The following is a 16,220-nucleotide window of genomic DNA, read 5'->3' on the forward strand; positions in this document are numbered from 1 at the left end:
CCCTGGAGGAAAATTCCTTCCCGACCCCAAATATGGCAATCAGCTAAACCCTGAGCTTGCTTCTCTGAGTGCTTCCAACTGGTTTTCTTTTCTCCTCAATATTCTATCTTTTTTTTCCCCCCACAGCTCTTTGGGGCAGTTACCCTGAAAAGAGTATCAGATGAACTTAAAATAGTTCTTAAACTTGGTGTGCAAAAAATGCTCAACATTCACCTTAGCTGGGCTGACAATTTCATTTGAGCAGCCTTCACTATGGGGTTTTTGGCACCTCCATTTCCAGTCCTGGCCAAAACCCAGAAAAGAAGATATGTCAAAAAGATTAAAACAATAGCCACACTTTTGCAAACCTTAAAAAGATTCAAGTTATGGCTGAAGTTCAGGGTCTAATTTAATATAAACTCGTTCAGCCTGGCTTTCCTTGAAGCTTTAGCCAGAAACTAAACATGATGGGCCATGTTCTGATTTATACTACAGCCCCGTTACACTGCAGTGGAAGTGTAAAGGTGCTTTAAAGTGGGTGCCAGTGTAATTTGCTCTCACTTTAAGGCTCTTTTCCATTGCCAGAGTGGTATAAAAGGTAAATGAGAATTAGGATAAATGAGAATCTGGCTCCATGTATCTAAGGTTCCTCCTGCTTATGGTATTTATTCTGCAGGACAAGCTGATCACCTAGCAAGATGCAGTTTTGCTAGACAATGTTAGCATCTTTATGCCATGATATATCAATACAGGATGACTTCAACTCTGAGTCTGGGCACACCACCATCACATACTATCTTAATATTGCAACATGAGGACACAATATTATCACATTCTGATGCTTCATTCACATGCTCAGGAGAAGTCTAGCTCTCTAGAATAGTCCTGCAAGCTGGGTTTGATGTGTCTACAGGACAGTTCTGTAAAAATAAAGTGATTTGTCCTACAAAATTTGAGGACTGCTGGAAACCATAAATGAAGCTTTCTCAAGCCAACAGTTATGATGTTACTTCCCATGACTTGTTACATGAACTAGACAATATGGTGAGAACCTGCTTGTATGTGATTATTATTTGTGAGTGTTCATGACAAAAAAAAAGTTAGAATAGACTTATAAGGAAAGATTAAGAGAGCTCAACTATGACTAAGCAAGGACAGATAGGGTCATTGTCTGTGTTTGAAGATTAAAAACAAGGAGGGAGAATAATTATTTAGGAAAAAAGAAAAGGAGTACTTGTGGCATCTTAGAGACTACCAAATGTATTTGAACATAAGCTTTCGTGAGCTACAGCTCACTTCATTGGATGCATTCAGTGGAAAATACAGTGGGGAGATTTATATACACAGAGAACACGAAACAATGGGTGTTACCATACACACTGTAAGGAGAGTGATCAGGTAAGGTGAGCTATTACCAGCAGGAGAGCGTGTGTGTGTGGGGGGACCCTTTTGAAGTGATAATCGAGGTGGGCCATTTCCAGCAGTTGACCAGAACGTCTGAGGAACGGGGTGGGCCTGGGGGGGGGGGATAAACATGGGAAATAGTTTTACTTTGTGTAATGACACATCCACTCCCAATCTTTATTCAAGCCTAAGTTAATTGTATCCGGTTTGCAAATTAATTCCAATTCAGCAGTCTCTTGTTGGAGTCTGTTTTTGAAGAATTGCCTCTTTTAGGTCTGTGATCGAGTGACCAAAGAGATTGAAGTGTTCTCCAACTGGTTTCTGAATGTTATAATTCTTGACATCTGATTTGTGTCCATTTATTCTTTTACGTAGAGACTGTCCAGTTTGACCAATGTACATGGCAGAGGGGCATTGCTGGCACATGGCATATACTGTTCTTGTCAACTGCTGGAAATGGCCCATCTTGATTACCACTACAAAAGGTTCCCTCCCCCCCACTCTCCTGCTGGTAATAGCTCACCTTACCTGATCACTCTCCTTACAGTGTGTATGGTAACATCCATTGTTTCATGTTCTCTGTGTATATAAATCTCCCCACTGTATTTTCCACTGGATCTGTTTTGTGTGGCAAAAATGGCAAAATTCTAGCCCCTTGGGTGGCATTGGGAATTCCGCTCAGGCTCTGGGAAGGTTGTGATGTTTCGAAGTTAAACTGTGCCACTTATGTGCGGGGGGGGAGGTAGTTTTCTGCGAAACACCTTTCTGCTTTCCTCAAAACACAGTTCAAGTCTGGAATGAAAAGTGTTTTGACTGGGGGGGGCGGGGGGTTTGTATCCCTGTAAAAATCCAAGAGCTGCCCATATGGTTAAAAGCATTCCGATACCTCAGACCAGGAAAAGACACCATTTCATTCCTCTGGGCCTTTAAGATTGCCACTCATTCAGATTCAAGCACACAGAAAGTAGCACTCTAAGTATTTTGTTTAACAATCAGTGGCACTAAATTAACAGCCTCCACACACACAAGCAGTCAGTGATGGGTGAACTGGTTTTGAAGGAATTGGAACTGTAGAGCTAAGAGGAAAATGGCAAAGAACGAGAAAGGAAAGAAAACAAAAAGCTTGCTCCCTGTGCTCTCGCTCTTTCTATTGTCTCTGGATGTTTAATTAGAGACCTGGGTCACGAGGTGCTGAATGCCCTTAGCACTCACCAAGTCCACAGGCATTGAGGGCACTCAGCACCTAGCAGAACTGAAGCCTTTCACAGTAAACTTCCTGGGACAGTTTTATTAAGGACCAGAGCGTGCCACAGGTCTGCATTGGGGAGTGATAACAGAACTGTACGACTCCCAGAAAAACTCTGAAAATGGTTGCTCCTCAGGAAGCACAAGCCCTCTCCAACCTCCCAGAGTTACTGCAAACATGGCACCTTCCTTTTGGATGCTGCAGTTTGTTGCCCTTGACATAGTTGCCCAGGTCCTTGAATGCAGTACAAGAGTTAGACCACAGCGCTGCTGCATCCTGTTGCTCCGTTTGCCTCTCGGTGGTGCAGGGAAAGGGCAGTTGCTGTACTCTCCCAAGCTCAGCAGCTATGATAGCATCTTGCTCTTGTTAAGTGCTGTGGAGGGAGGGGGTCAAGGCTCTTTGCCTCCCCCTTCCCCCTGCACAAGGGCCAGCTGCAGTAAGAGGCCTTACATTATCTAAAGAACTGAGCACACTTTTGGGCGATGTATAAATGATCAATAAAAATCACTCCTTTGGTAAAAGCAAAACCAAAGCTGGAAAATGGGTTGAGGAGCAAAACAGTGACAGTGGGACACTTCATTTACATTTAAGGTTGGCACCCAGCTCTGATGAAAGGAGGGACAATTGTACTAAGGCCCTGAACTCAGAGGGGTCCCCAAAACATCTATGTAGATAAAGTGAAATGGGAGCGGATGGGGCCCCAGAAAACATGAAGCACTAGGCCCCAACATTTGTCTCCTCTTGCTGGCACCGCTGAACGTCCTGATAACAGCTGGACGTGTAAGCCCCCAAACACCCCACAGAATTATGCCCCAGGGTATTTCTAATGCAGCTTGACTAGGAAGTGTTCAGAACTCTTGAACACACTCGCCTCGTGATTTCTCAACCAAGGAAACTGGAAGAGCTCCTGATAACCCTCTGACCTTTCAAGTGCTTATCTGAACTGGACACCCAAAGCACTCGGAGGTTCACTAGTGGCTATTCTACTCCATTACTCTTCTGCCAAATTGTTAGCCACCAAAAGCAGCCTGTATCTCAGATGTGGCAGTGCCTAGAGATACAGAGCAGTACGATTCTCCTTTGGGGCATTTGATAAAGATATCTCCTTTACTCAGTTCAGAAGGGGAACACGGACTAGTGGTTAGAGAAGTGTGAATCAGGACTCCTGGGTTCTAGTCCCAGCTTTGGTGTGGAGTCACTGGGTGACCTTCAGCAAAATCAGAGAGGCCAAAATGTTCAAAAGTAGCCACTGATTTTGGGCATATAAGACATATTAAAGAGGCCTGATATTCATATGTGCAGAGTGCCCACAACACCTATTGAAAACACTGGGATCTGGAGATGCTCAGCACCTCTGAAAAAGAAGGCCCTAACTATTTTAGTTTGGGCACCCAAAAGCAAGGTACCAAAAAATCAGTCTATTTTTGACAATTTTTCCCTTAAACCCTCAGTTTCCCCATCTGCAAAACTGCACTGTTAACACTTCCTTGCCTCACAGTAGTGTTGTGGAGCCTGATTGATAGAGGTTTCAGAGTGCTCAGATATCCTCAGGTGAAAGGCACTATAGGAAGTGAAAAGCATCACCACCACTGTGCCCTAGTCAAAAGACTCAAAGTCCACCCACCAGCCCTGCTGTCTTCAGGCACTGTGTAATCTACATTTCAGGGGGCCTGGTTGTTTCAATTCAGCTAGAGGCAGCTAAAAGCCTCTGCGCAGAGTGAGAAAGCTGGTTTTATGCTGACACTGGATTAGTCAGAGATGAACCGCTGAGAGCAGCGCAGCAGAGGATAAAGCTCTTACGTCTGCAGCTCTAGATTAGGCCCTGTAGGATAGTACAGCTCAGGGAGATGGACAGCCTGTGCAAAACAGGTGCATTGAGGATCTGTGTCACACAGAGAATGCTCCCCTCCTTCTCATCCAGGTCAAACACCACAGGTGGCAAAAGGGGATGCTGCAGATTCACTCATGGCCATGGAATTGACTTGATCATTGCATTTATTGAACAGATGTACAGTAGATAAAAGTCTAGGGGTCCATACGTCGGATCCATAGCATAACTGCCACCACTACGCTGACAGCATCCTCCTCACTTAACCCTGAAACGTAAGTGCCAGAAGAGACCAAGTCACTGTTGCTGATTCAGTAAGATGGTCTGATGGGGGCTGTATCATCTTTTCCAATGAGCCCCCTTCTACCCATCCCCATGATCTCAGGGACAGCCACAGCCGGGGGGAAGGGCGATCTTCTTTACTTGGGAATAATGCAACCATTTCAAACTCATGTTGATAAACTCTTAAAATTCCATCTAATATACAGAACTTCCTGCCCTACTGACTGAACTCAGATTTAGAGAGGTTTTTTTAGACCAGATTATAATCATGTAGTCTGATTTAGTGGATAAAACTGAGTTCCTATGAAAAAGATACTCTCTTCCTACCAGTAAAACTAAGACTATGGAGATGTGCAGATATCCATTCTGTCTCAAGGGTCTTTCACATCCAACATAACACTGAAAGAGGGTCCTATTTTACAGCACGTGTGTGCACATAAACATATATACATTTAATATATAGTGCTGAAACACTGTAGGATATTGGGACCTGAAAGGACCCTTGAGACAAAATGGAGACAGAGAAAGAACAAAATAGAAACAAAGAGGCAACACTTCCATTTTTAGATGTCACAGTGAGATAGATGGAGATGAAAGCCTATTATTTTGATAAGAGCTTGGCTCAGCAAGTGTCTAGTATTCTGCTTCCTAATGGCATTCTTGTTATCTCATAGTCAACATTTTCAAGGTTGTGGTCAGAAGTGTTTTCCCATGTTTACTTTCCTATGTGTTTCAAATCTATGATTTTCTCCTTTTCTCCCCCTATTTTCTTCAGAGATACAAAAAACATCTACAAACGCTTGCCTGCTTCAATCCCATGGATTCAGCCTGGTAGATTTCGGGAGCTTTGCAGGTCTGAAGGCAACAGGCCCTCAACCTGCCCAGCTGCAGTCTGACCCTGTGCATTAACCAACTCAATAAACAGTGAGGCTTGGATAATCACGGGACAGCAAATCAGTATTTTGATGGGTTCTGACTAGGGATGGGCGAAATGGAGGTTCAGTTCAGTTAAGCACCCCAACAGTCAATTTTTCCAAAACTCGTGGGAATGCAAAAATGCAGCTGGAAATCTCACCATGGGCTTCCTCATATGGATGTCTGATCTTTGCTTCTTCTCAGCAGGGTGCTAACACTGCAAATGTGTCATTCTGATAGCATCCCCAGAATCTGGCTCTGGCTGGAACCCAGAAGTGCAGAGATGTTACAAAAATAAAGAAAATCTCAGCATGTGACCTGGGTTCGTATTTTAAACACCCTGTAAATTTGGGGAAGGGTAGAGCTGGACTTCTGGTTTCTCCTCATCTCCAGTTCTTCCCTAGCTGTGACCTAGCGCACATAACACTCGTAGCGGTGAGTCTTACTCACAAGACATTTCTGACACCTCAGAGCTCTTTGAATTTTACCTTTTAATATTCTAAAATGATAATGTACCCATATTGCAAAGCAACAGACACAGCGGGAACCACAGTACATCGATTCCCAAATGCCGCCATCATCATCATGTAAATGAACCCAGGAGCACTTTACTGTTGCACACATCCTGAACTTCTAGCTGTGCCCATGCACAAAACAGCAGAGTCTATTTCCATTACCACTTCAATCAGATGCTTACGATAGGATTATTCCTTTTTCCAGTGGACCATGCAAAAATCTAAATCAAAGGAACACGGGAAAAGTTGATAGGCCCAAAATTCAAATAGATTTTCCCCTACTACCTGTTTCCTAGTTTCAGGTAAAATCTTTTCATATTTTTCTTTCAAAACAAAAGCTTCAGGATGCCACCTTTATTTTCCTAACTAAATAAATACCAGGAGCTCAGCTTTTGCACACAAACCTCAGCTATTGTGCTGATGAGCATGCTAAAGGACCTAAATAGTCAGACACATCTAACAGGCTAGTGTGATCAATGAGCACTCACAATAATTAGTAGCAGTAATGATACTTACCATTTAAATAGGAATTTTTTTCCCCATCAGTTTTGAAGCAATTTACAAAAAAAAGCAAAGTGCCATTACTACGATGGTCAAAAATTTTCCACTGAAGCAGTTTAAAAAATTTGATTTTTAACTAAATACTTCTCGAGATTGGCATCTGTTTTCCACAAAAATTTCAACTTTTTGTCAAAAAAACAAACAAAGAAACACACACACACACACACCCAATAGCCAAAACCAAAACAGTTGATCGGAAATACCGCCAAGGTGTTTAATGTAGTTTAGGGGCCTCATACCCGCATTCTCTTCTATTGTCTGGGTTCCCTAGCTGCACTGCATCGCCTCTGAGGCCCTCTAGTAGCTCAGCAAGATAGGAGATCATGGTGCATCATGGGAGATATAGTATGGCCAGGCAGCCTGGCCCAGCAAGCGAACTTGCAGCATGAGCCACCCATGCAGCTCCCATGAAACAGTGTGGAGACATTCCTGAATAATTTTTTTTGGTTTTTAGGTGAAATTTTTCAGTTCTCTTTGAATTTTCGGGGGGGGGGGGGAGGGGAGAAAAGAAAAAGAAAAAGTTTTCCATGAAAAATAAAAAAGTTGATGTTTTCTGATAATTACCCCTGTTCACTCATGGGCAACTGAAGCACAAGGGGTTGAAATGACCTGCTCTTGATTGTATGCTGTTTCAGAGTCAGAGGCAGGAAGAGCATTCAAGTCTCCTGACTCCCACTGCAATGTTGTATAACATGTAATCAACAGTAAGAAGTTAGAGTGTATAGCCCAGCAATCCCACAACAGTCCAATGTGCACACCTCCAGCACTCACGAGTTCTGGGAACTAAAGCCTGGTTTATAATTAAGTTTTACCACTTAACTCCTTTGGCATTAAGGAGTGAGATTCTTTGCAGACATAGCTATGTGGGTAAAAGTCCTAGTATAGATGCAGTTACACCAGTAGAGATACAGCTATGTGGTAACTGCTGGCAAATTATCACTGTTGGAGGGCTACCACTGTGTGAAGGTGCAGAACTGCTGGCGGTATTAGCCCCTGGAGGAGGGAAACAGAACTACTGTTCAGGTGGAATCTAATAATTCCATTGCCCTACTATACAACAATGGGGCTTTGGCCTTCATTTCCCTTGTCAGTAAAATAGCTTTTAAACATCCCAGGCTGCATATGAAGTACTGCTAAGTACATAAGAGCTGTTGCTTTTGCCTATAGTCTTTGCATGATTATGATCTCTCTTACATGACTGTAAAGCAGAAGCAATTCTAATGAAGTCATTTGAGTTACACTAGAAAAACCCAGTGTAAGAGGCAACAAAACCAGGCCCCAGCAGGTATGCAACTTGCTGATTTGTTAAATGCTTTGGGGATCCCTTCAGTGTAAAGAATACTATGTTAAACTAAATTCTATTCCATTCTGTAATTTAGTCTAATGAATATTCTACTTTCCAAAGCCAGGGGCATTTTTCTTGTGACACAAGGCCCATTACATCAGGCAGAATGTGGTAAATAATTTGCAAGAGTTAAAACAGACCCAACGTTTAACAGCGGTTTAGTTTCAAAAACTCAGATGTTTTACAGCAGTGGTTCTCAACCAGGGGTACACACACCACTGGGGGTATGCAGAGATCTTCCAAGGGGTACGTCAACTCTTCTAGATATTTGCTGAGTTTTACAACAGGCTACCGAAAAAGCACTAGCAAAAGTCAGTACAAACTAAAATATCATATAGACAATGATTTGTTTGCACTGCTCTATATACTATACACTGAAATGTTAAGTACAATATTTATATTCAAATTGATTTATTTTATAATTATATGGTAAAATGAGAAAGTAAGCAATATTTCAGTAATAGTGTGCTGTGATACTTTTGTATTTTTGTGTCTTATTTTGAAAACAAGTAATTTTTAAGTGTAGTTTTTAAATGAGGTGAAATGTGGGGGTATGCAAGACAAATCAGACTCCTGAAAGGGATACAGTAGTCTGGAAAGATTGAGAGCCACTCCTCCACAGAGCATAATGCAGTGACTGTGCTGTTAGATGGCCACTGAGGACTAAGCACTAATATAACCAATTCCTAGACTCCACTTTTATTAGTATTTATTGTCTTAGAGTAAAATTTCAAATCCAGATTTCCAGTTCTCAGACCTATACTATGCCCAATAAATGTGACACATTTGCAGCAGTGGTAGAAATATATAACTGGACTGCTAAGGAGTTGCAGAAATCGATCATTGATTTACCTGGCTTACCTGCCTGCCGACTTTGGCAGGAGAAGCATGAATACGGTGGGCAGCAAGGGATAGGATGAGGAATTTGCTTCAATCAAGTTACGTAGAACCTGCCAGCAGAACACTGCAGTAAAACCAGAGAATTTATATTTCTAATGGCTCCCGTGGCCCATCTTTCTTTGCTGGTGGGATGTATTTACTAGCCTCTGTTATGTAGTTCAGGCTCAAAAACATTCCACAAAGGCGTGTTTTAGCTGATAAATCTCTTCTAGGAAAGCAAAACATCTTTCACTGAGTAATTTAAAATACATTAGCAGAGCTATTTGTTGCTTACTCAAGACACTGAGCGAGGGCTGGGGTGGTTCCCCTCCAGGTGGGACCCCCCCAGGTGTTTTCTGCAGCAACTTGTTCTTTGCTCAGCTGGAGAATATTGTATTTACTCCCAGTATCTTTCACTGGGAAATATAGGAGTTTCTCCTACAAACAGAAGCACCCACATAATACCAGAAAAGACTATCACATGGGATTTATGACTCACCTGAAATAAATGCGAGGGTGGAATTCTGATGGAAATCTGTTTTCTCCAAAGATTTTTAGCCCAGATATTATACTGCAGAAATTTAAACTTTGGATAAAGTGTTCAGTTTATGTAATCTTAACTGAACTGAGTCCCCAAGGTTTCTGAGGTTTGCCTAGTAGTAAATGTTTAACAAAATGAACAATCCCTTCCATACAGTATTCATTCACTAAGGAGCTTGTTATGGCTGGAATTCAGCCTCTTAAATCACCCAGACTAGTTGTTTCTTGTTATTTATTTCTATTGTGGTAGTCGCTAAGGACCCCAGTCAGGGATCAAGACCCCACTGCACTAGGTAGAGCTGTGTGAATAACCGATTGTTTAATTTGCTGGCAATTTTGAAAAAAATGAATTTGAAAATTAAATTTTTCAAAATTTTTGGAAAATCAAAAAGTATTACCTAACCTAACCTAACGGCAGAACCTGGCAAAAACAGTAGGCCAAGCAGGGCTCAGTAGAAGTTATACTAAAACAAACATCTTTGAAAGGCAGATATAAAGCAGGAACATCATATTATAAAGGCAAAAATATCAAGAAAGTAGAATAGTTCGCCTACCTGGGCAGAACAATATTGGCCAACAGAGGCCTCAAAGGAGGAAGTGACATCAAAGATGGGACAAGCATACACAGTGTTTACTAAAACAATGTATGGAAATCAAAGATATGTAGCATAAGAACAAAACAGAGAATTTTCAGCTCAAATGTATATCAGCGCTAGCATACAGCGGCAAGAGTGGGAGAGCTACCAAAAATGTTTGGCAGAAAAGGAGACACCTTCAAAAATAAGTGCCTTTAAACAATTCTGGGCATTGGTTGGAAAGACTCCCTCTCCAATGAAGAGATGCATGAAACTACCAATCAGCAGCTCATTTTCACCAGAATCAGAAAGGATGTATTTGGGCAGGTACTTCACAGGCCAACACACAGACTTCCCTAGGAAGCTATTAAGAGGAAATCAACTGGTGTGAGGAAACGTGAGGGTGCCTAAAAGAAACTTTCAGAAGAACTCTTAGCAGAGAGGACAGAATAGTCAATCTCAACACCATAGAGAAGATGGAAGGTGCAGCTAATGACAGAGGGATGGAAGAGACTAGTTTCTGCCTGGTGCACCAACATTGGCATGAGAAGGATGTACTGATAAACCCTAATCATTCAAAAATCATGAGAATGGCTTAAAATGCATGCGATCTTAAAAGATTGCAAACTTGGGGTTCTTCTCATTTGCTTTCTGGTTTTTAAGACCTTTAGAGATCAAGTCTTCAAACTTCTCACTGTAACTATAATGGCTAAAAACTTTTTATTGATGATGAAAGATGCAATTCTCAAATAACTCCAGGAACTGGAGCTGGAAATGAAATAATGAAGGTCGTGAGAGTTGGCAGCCCTGGGATTTGATTTGTAGAGAACTCAACAACCTTCATAACTAAAGGTCAAAAACCATCCCGACAATTAGAGTACTGCAAACAAAATTAAAAAGTAAATGGTATGGACCAAGTTTTGCTCTGAGTGGAAACTGGAACAAAGCACTAATGCAGATACCAACCCAAAGCTGCTGATCCATTGTACCAATCCTCCCCCGCCCCCAAGGTAACATTCCATGAAAAGATGGCTTCTGTGGGAGGAAGGGGGAGAAACAAGTGTGGTTGAGAGAGAAGTAGGCATTGAGCAGTGTGTTAATAAAAGTCCTAATAAACCCTACTCCCCCTTCAACAAAGCCACCAGTATCCATAAGAAACTATTCTTAGGAATGAAACAAAACACTACATTGTGCACGACTTTTTCCGCCAACACACAGGACAGATTCTCTCACCATAGTTCAGAACACCAAAGGAAACCTATGATTAAGTGCATATGACCAATTAGAAAGGTGGCTTTAAGGCTCTCTTTACTGGAGAACACATAAGTGTACACCTTTGTAAACCCTGTGGTCAAACCGGTTGATGGAAAAATGTGTCAAACAGAGAAGGAGTCTGTCCATGCTTAGTCATCTTCAGCACTGGTTATTTTTAGAAAAAAGAAGCCCAGAGCTGCCAAACAAACCCAAAAAGGAAAAAATAAACCTTCAGCGTGAATTGAACAACATCCCAGTTTTGATTCATAGAGCTCTAATCCAGAGCAATTTTTAATTTTAGTGTGAGGCCCATTTTTCGTTTACACTCAGACCGCTTTAGACTGTCAAAATGGTGTAAGGGGGGGGGGGCATAGTGTAAATGAGAATCAGTTTCTAAAGAGTTTCCATATGTCTCAGTTTCTAAAGAGCCTGTAATCACCCTAGCACATGGGCACATAACCAATCAAGTGCAGCTACAAGGGAACCGTACATATGGGAAAAGTAGCATCTTCTAGAATTCCTGAGCCAGGAAACATTTGCTAACCCAGCACAGGATTATTGTTGCATCTCTTTCCTCTCTTCAGGCATGAGAGTATTACTGAAGATCTAAAGTACACAAGAGGCCTGATTCTTCTGTCATCCTAGGACCTGTCTATGTGGCACAGGGGGCTGTGATTTCCAAAACGCATCAGTGTGTTGCGCACTAACTGGCCCATGTAGCCCCTGCTGGTGTGAATAAGAAAGTTTAATTTGTACCAGCAGAGTACATGGGCCGGTCAGTGCACAAACACACTTTAGCGCTTTAGAAATCCCACAATTCTATGCACATTGCTGCACCACAAAAACAGGCCCTAACACTCACGTCACTCCATTGACTCTGGTGAAGTCACTCCTGATTCACACCAGCAGGACAGTGGAATGAGCCATGATCTGACACCTCTGCACTCTGCGTGGGGTGCGGGGAGTGAGTTTGCAATCCAGACATGGTTCTCAATGTCTCATTGCTCAGGTTCATTTCTATTTTCCCTGCAGCCACAACCTGTTTCCTAACTGACCCGCTTTGAAGTTGGAAGCCCTGATTTTCCTCTCTCTTGCACCTTGATAGCATTTACACCTATGCAAAGTCAGGGCAAAGCTAGTGCTACCAGATCAGAATTGTAGTAATTTACACCCTGATTTACAGAGATGTAAATGATGACATGAGGCACAGAGTTCTAGAGACTCAGAGCCTGAATTTGTGTGTGTGTGTGTGTTAGTTATATATTATATATATATATATATATAGGCAAAAGTCTATTGAGTTTTAACTGGTAAATTACATGTGTTTCTGGAGGAAGCATTTATTTTGGGACTGATATGCTAAGACATTTCATCAGTCAAGACTCACTTTTCCCTTCACCAACCCCCCCACCGAGACAGAGACCGATCCCACAATGCACTTTTACTAACCTCTGATGATGAAAAATTAAAGTAATCATATTTGCCTGCATTTTAATAAGATCAGCCGTACCCAACAGATAATTGTCTATTTGTTAACACGCAGTGCAATATAAAAATCTATTTTTCCATTTAGAAATAATGTGTATTTAAGCTTAGAAAATTTAATTTTTGTTTGCTTAATAATCAAATGCACAGTTCTTGACTCCTAGTCATGGTCTTATAAAATTAGCAGTTACAGTGCTCCTCTCCCATTAGCACAAAATATTATTTGTTCTGACCCAAATCCTTATTCAAATAATGCTTAGTGAAATCAATGGGAGGGGTATCTGAGTGAGGCCTGAGAGTGACAATTATTCCCCTCCATGGGTTATTCCTGTGGAAGGGAGCAGAAACTCCATGAGCTTCAACACAGAGGGTTCTTAGAATTCTCCGGCAGGAGGAAGGAGGACTGCCCGCCCTCTCTCCAGTCGTATTGTCAAGAGCCTCCCCCTGCTGCTCCTGCATGGTTTTCACAACACCAAGGGTAAAGCTGCACAACTTACTGCAGACTGCCTTTAAGGGGTACAGAATTTCATGCAGCTTGGATGCTCCCCACTTCTGGCCTGTCCCAACCCTATAAAAGCTACCAGCCCAGGCCCAGTCCTGTCTCTGACTTTAGTAGCCAAGCCACCATCTTGAGCAGCCCGTCACTTTACAGTTATGATCCCTCATTCACTTTTCAGCTCTTTGCTCTGAAGGGGACACAAAATACTTCCAGGATCCAGAAGTAGGACGTGTCAGAGGTACTTGATGATGCTGAGTAATACTTTACTCCAGGAGTAGCCCCATTGATTCCATGGCTCAGCATGAGCCAGGGTATGTGAATCTACTCCTAAAACAATGTCAGCATGGAAATGTATATAACAATAATCTAAAATTATACACAAGTTAAACCTCAGCAAGGCTCTCTCTCAGCGAAATCTATACATTCATTCACTGTTGCTTCAGATGCATCAGCAACATGTTGTTGCTGAGGTCATTGTGCAGAAAATCTCATGGGAAAACTTTGCTCTCAGGAAACTCAATCCAAGAGCCCAGATCTTGAGAACAGAAATTGAACGTTGGATATTTCTCCACATTAAATCTCAAAACCTTTTGAGAGTCGCGTGCAAACTGTGCTGGTTACAGCAGTATCATGTCTGGAGCCTTGGTTTCCAACCCACAACTCCCACTTCCAGAAACAAAACCAGATGCACAAATGCCGAGGAACGTCAGGCCACACACACAACACAATCATCGTTTTGGGAAGGACAAACGGCACACCTGTCTTCTTAGACAGGTTGCCTCCCCAAACACCACAGTTGACAACAACAACAAAAAGCCAGGCGTGCATGTGTGTTTCCCTTCTTTGTAATTGCGATGGCAATGGGATTGCAGTACCTGCCCCCAGGATAGTAGGGGAAAACGAACAACATAGCCTGGAGGTGTTGACAGCTGCCTATGGAGCTTTTGTATTGTTGGAAACATAAAATATAATAGTATTTTCATTATAAAAAGGAAATCAAGAGCAATATCGAGTCATTTGCAAAGTATTATGTCTCAGAGGGACAGCTAACCCCTTTCATAGTAATGACTGTACTACATAATATCCACGCTGATTTTTCCCACACTCCTCAGTGGCAGCAGTGTGCGGCTTTTGATGCAATGCATGGTTTTAATAAATAAAGTCTATCGGGGAAGAATAAAGAAAAAGACATTTCAGGCCTCTCTCTGGTCTCAGACCTTTTTGCCCCTTGCTTATCATAGAATCATAGAATCATAGAATATCAGGGTTGGAAGGGACCCCAGAAGGTCATCTAGTCCAACCCCCTGCTCAAAGCAGGACCAATTCCCAGTTAAATCATCTCATTTCAATGAAATCATTATTTCAAAGGGCATGCCCATTATTAGACCCAGAGTCTACATGGGCAGCAGCAAGTCTGTCAAGGCAGAGTCTTGTGTGGTAGAAAGTGGGTATAATCTCCCCTCTGGAAGGTTGCCCATGTAAATTCAGCACTGCCCCTAAAATGAGCATTGTCAGTTGGGGAGGGGTATAGTCAGGCAGGCTAGGGCGATATGCTGTAAACACTTGGCAGAATTACCAGAGGATGGTGACAATGGTATCCATGCCTGCCCGGATGAATCTCTCTTGGGCCCATGGAGTTGTAATGTACACCTCCCGACACATGGATCTGGTCCATTGCATATATCAGTGATGAGGAAGCAGTGATGGATGAGGAATCATCTTTATCAGCCCACACATGGTCCATCCAGTATTAAGCCAGCACAGAGCCAAAGATGAGGGCTGGCTCTTCATTCCAAATGTTTCCAACTCCTCAGCTGGGTGAATCTCTTCACTCTGCAAAACTGGAGTGGAAATCTCATGAGAAGACTCTCTAATGAGGTTTCCAGTATTTCCTGCTTCTTTCTGAGCCATAAATACCCTCAGAGCAGTCTACCTTATAGTAGTTCTGCTCTTCCATTTCCAATTCCATGCTGACTCACTGCGTGAGCTTTGGCAAGTCCCATAGGCTACAGGTTTCAGGAATGGCTTGTAATTTTGGGTGCCACAATATTGAAATGTGACCACCAGCCTTTCTTTGCCTTATGTCCTGATTCTTTTCTCACTTACACCAAATTACATATTGGTGTGACCACCATGATTTCAAATGATTTAAGCTTGATTTAGACAGAATCAAGCCTTGAGTTTGCTCATCTGAACAACAGGGATAATAATGCTGACCTATCCCACAGAAGCAATTGTGAAGCCTAATCCACCAAATGCTTATGAAATTATTTAATCCTTGCAAGAAAGGTGCTGTAGATGTGCACATTTTTATCCTTCTAATATTATACAGTAGAATGGGCATAGATACTTGCACACTGAGACACAAGGAATTGGGGTATCTCTGCCCTGGAAAGAACACTGCATTATGTTATAGTCTATTTCAGGTGATTATTCCATCCCATAAACCAACCACTATCCTAAAAGCAGAGTTAGATCATAGATCAGACACATTAGAGATGGAACTGACTTGATGTAATAAGTCAATTTTTCTGCCAAGCAGAGAGAGTCCCTTGACAGGGACTGTACCAAATTCTGCATTTGACTTTAGCCAAACAAACTAGGCTAACAGTTTACGATAAAAGGTTTGATCTTCACAGATGTTGGTCACCCAAAGCTCCCACTGTGTTAGTTGAGAATTGGAGGGGACCAGCACTTCTGAATATGAGGCCCTAGGTGTGTCTATTCCCCCCTCAGCGCCCCCCAAAAGTATTCACTCCCTCCCCATTTTGGATTGTCTCTTGTTTAGAAAGAGATTTGCATACTGTTTTTTTAAAATAGATCATAAACATCTCAGAACAGACCAAGTAGTAAGGTTTGTCAGAGATGAGACACTGACTTCTGTAACTTTCAGTTGAAAGATAAGGGGAGAGG

The 16,220-nt window shown here is 42.2% G+C and overlaps 1 protein-coding gene and 1 long non-coding RNA gene across 9 annotated transcripts in view; one reads left to right on the plus strand and one right to left on the minus strand.

Annotated features, from left to right (window-relative positions):
- The window catches only part of LRFN2 (leucine rich repeat and fibronectin type III domain containing 2), a 228,792-nt gene that overhangs the window by 165,903 nt on the left and 46,669 nt on the right, over nucleotides 1-16,220 (minus strand). Inside the window, exons 1-2 of one of the 6 annotated variants that reach the window (XM_084624417.1) lie at nucleotides 9,454-9,574; nucleotides 8,928-9,025 (exon numbers count right to left, since the gene is read on the minus strand). The exons of 2 other annotated variants lie outside the window; for them this stretch is intronic. The gene's annotated coding sequence lies outside the window, so the exon portion shown is untranslated. Of the gene's footprint in view, nucleotides 1-8,927; nucleotides 9,040-9,453; nucleotides 9,575-16,220 lie in introns of those variants that run through there. 3 more of the 6 variants (XM_084624416.1, XM_084624414.1, XM_084624415.1) reach the window with 3 other exon arrangements.
- Nucleotides 8,256-16,220, plus strand: part of LOC311518528 — an 88,806-nt gene continuing 80,841 nt past the window's right edge. For 2 of the 3 annotated variants that reach the window (XR_014711008.1, XR_014711009.1), the window contains exon 1: nucleotides 8,271-8,386. This is a non-coding gene — a long non-coding RNA (uncharacterized lncRNA). Of the gene's footprint in view, nucleotides 8,387-16,220 lie in introns of all 3 variants that reach the window. The other variant, XR_014711007.1, reaches the window with a different exon arrangement.

This window comes from Lepidochelys olivacea (assembly GCF_965140295.1).
Source record: "Lepidochelys olivacea isolate rLepOli2 genome assembly, chromosome: 3".
NCBI lineage: Eukaryota > Metazoa > Chordata > Testudines > Cheloniidae > Lepidochelys > Lepidochelys olivacea.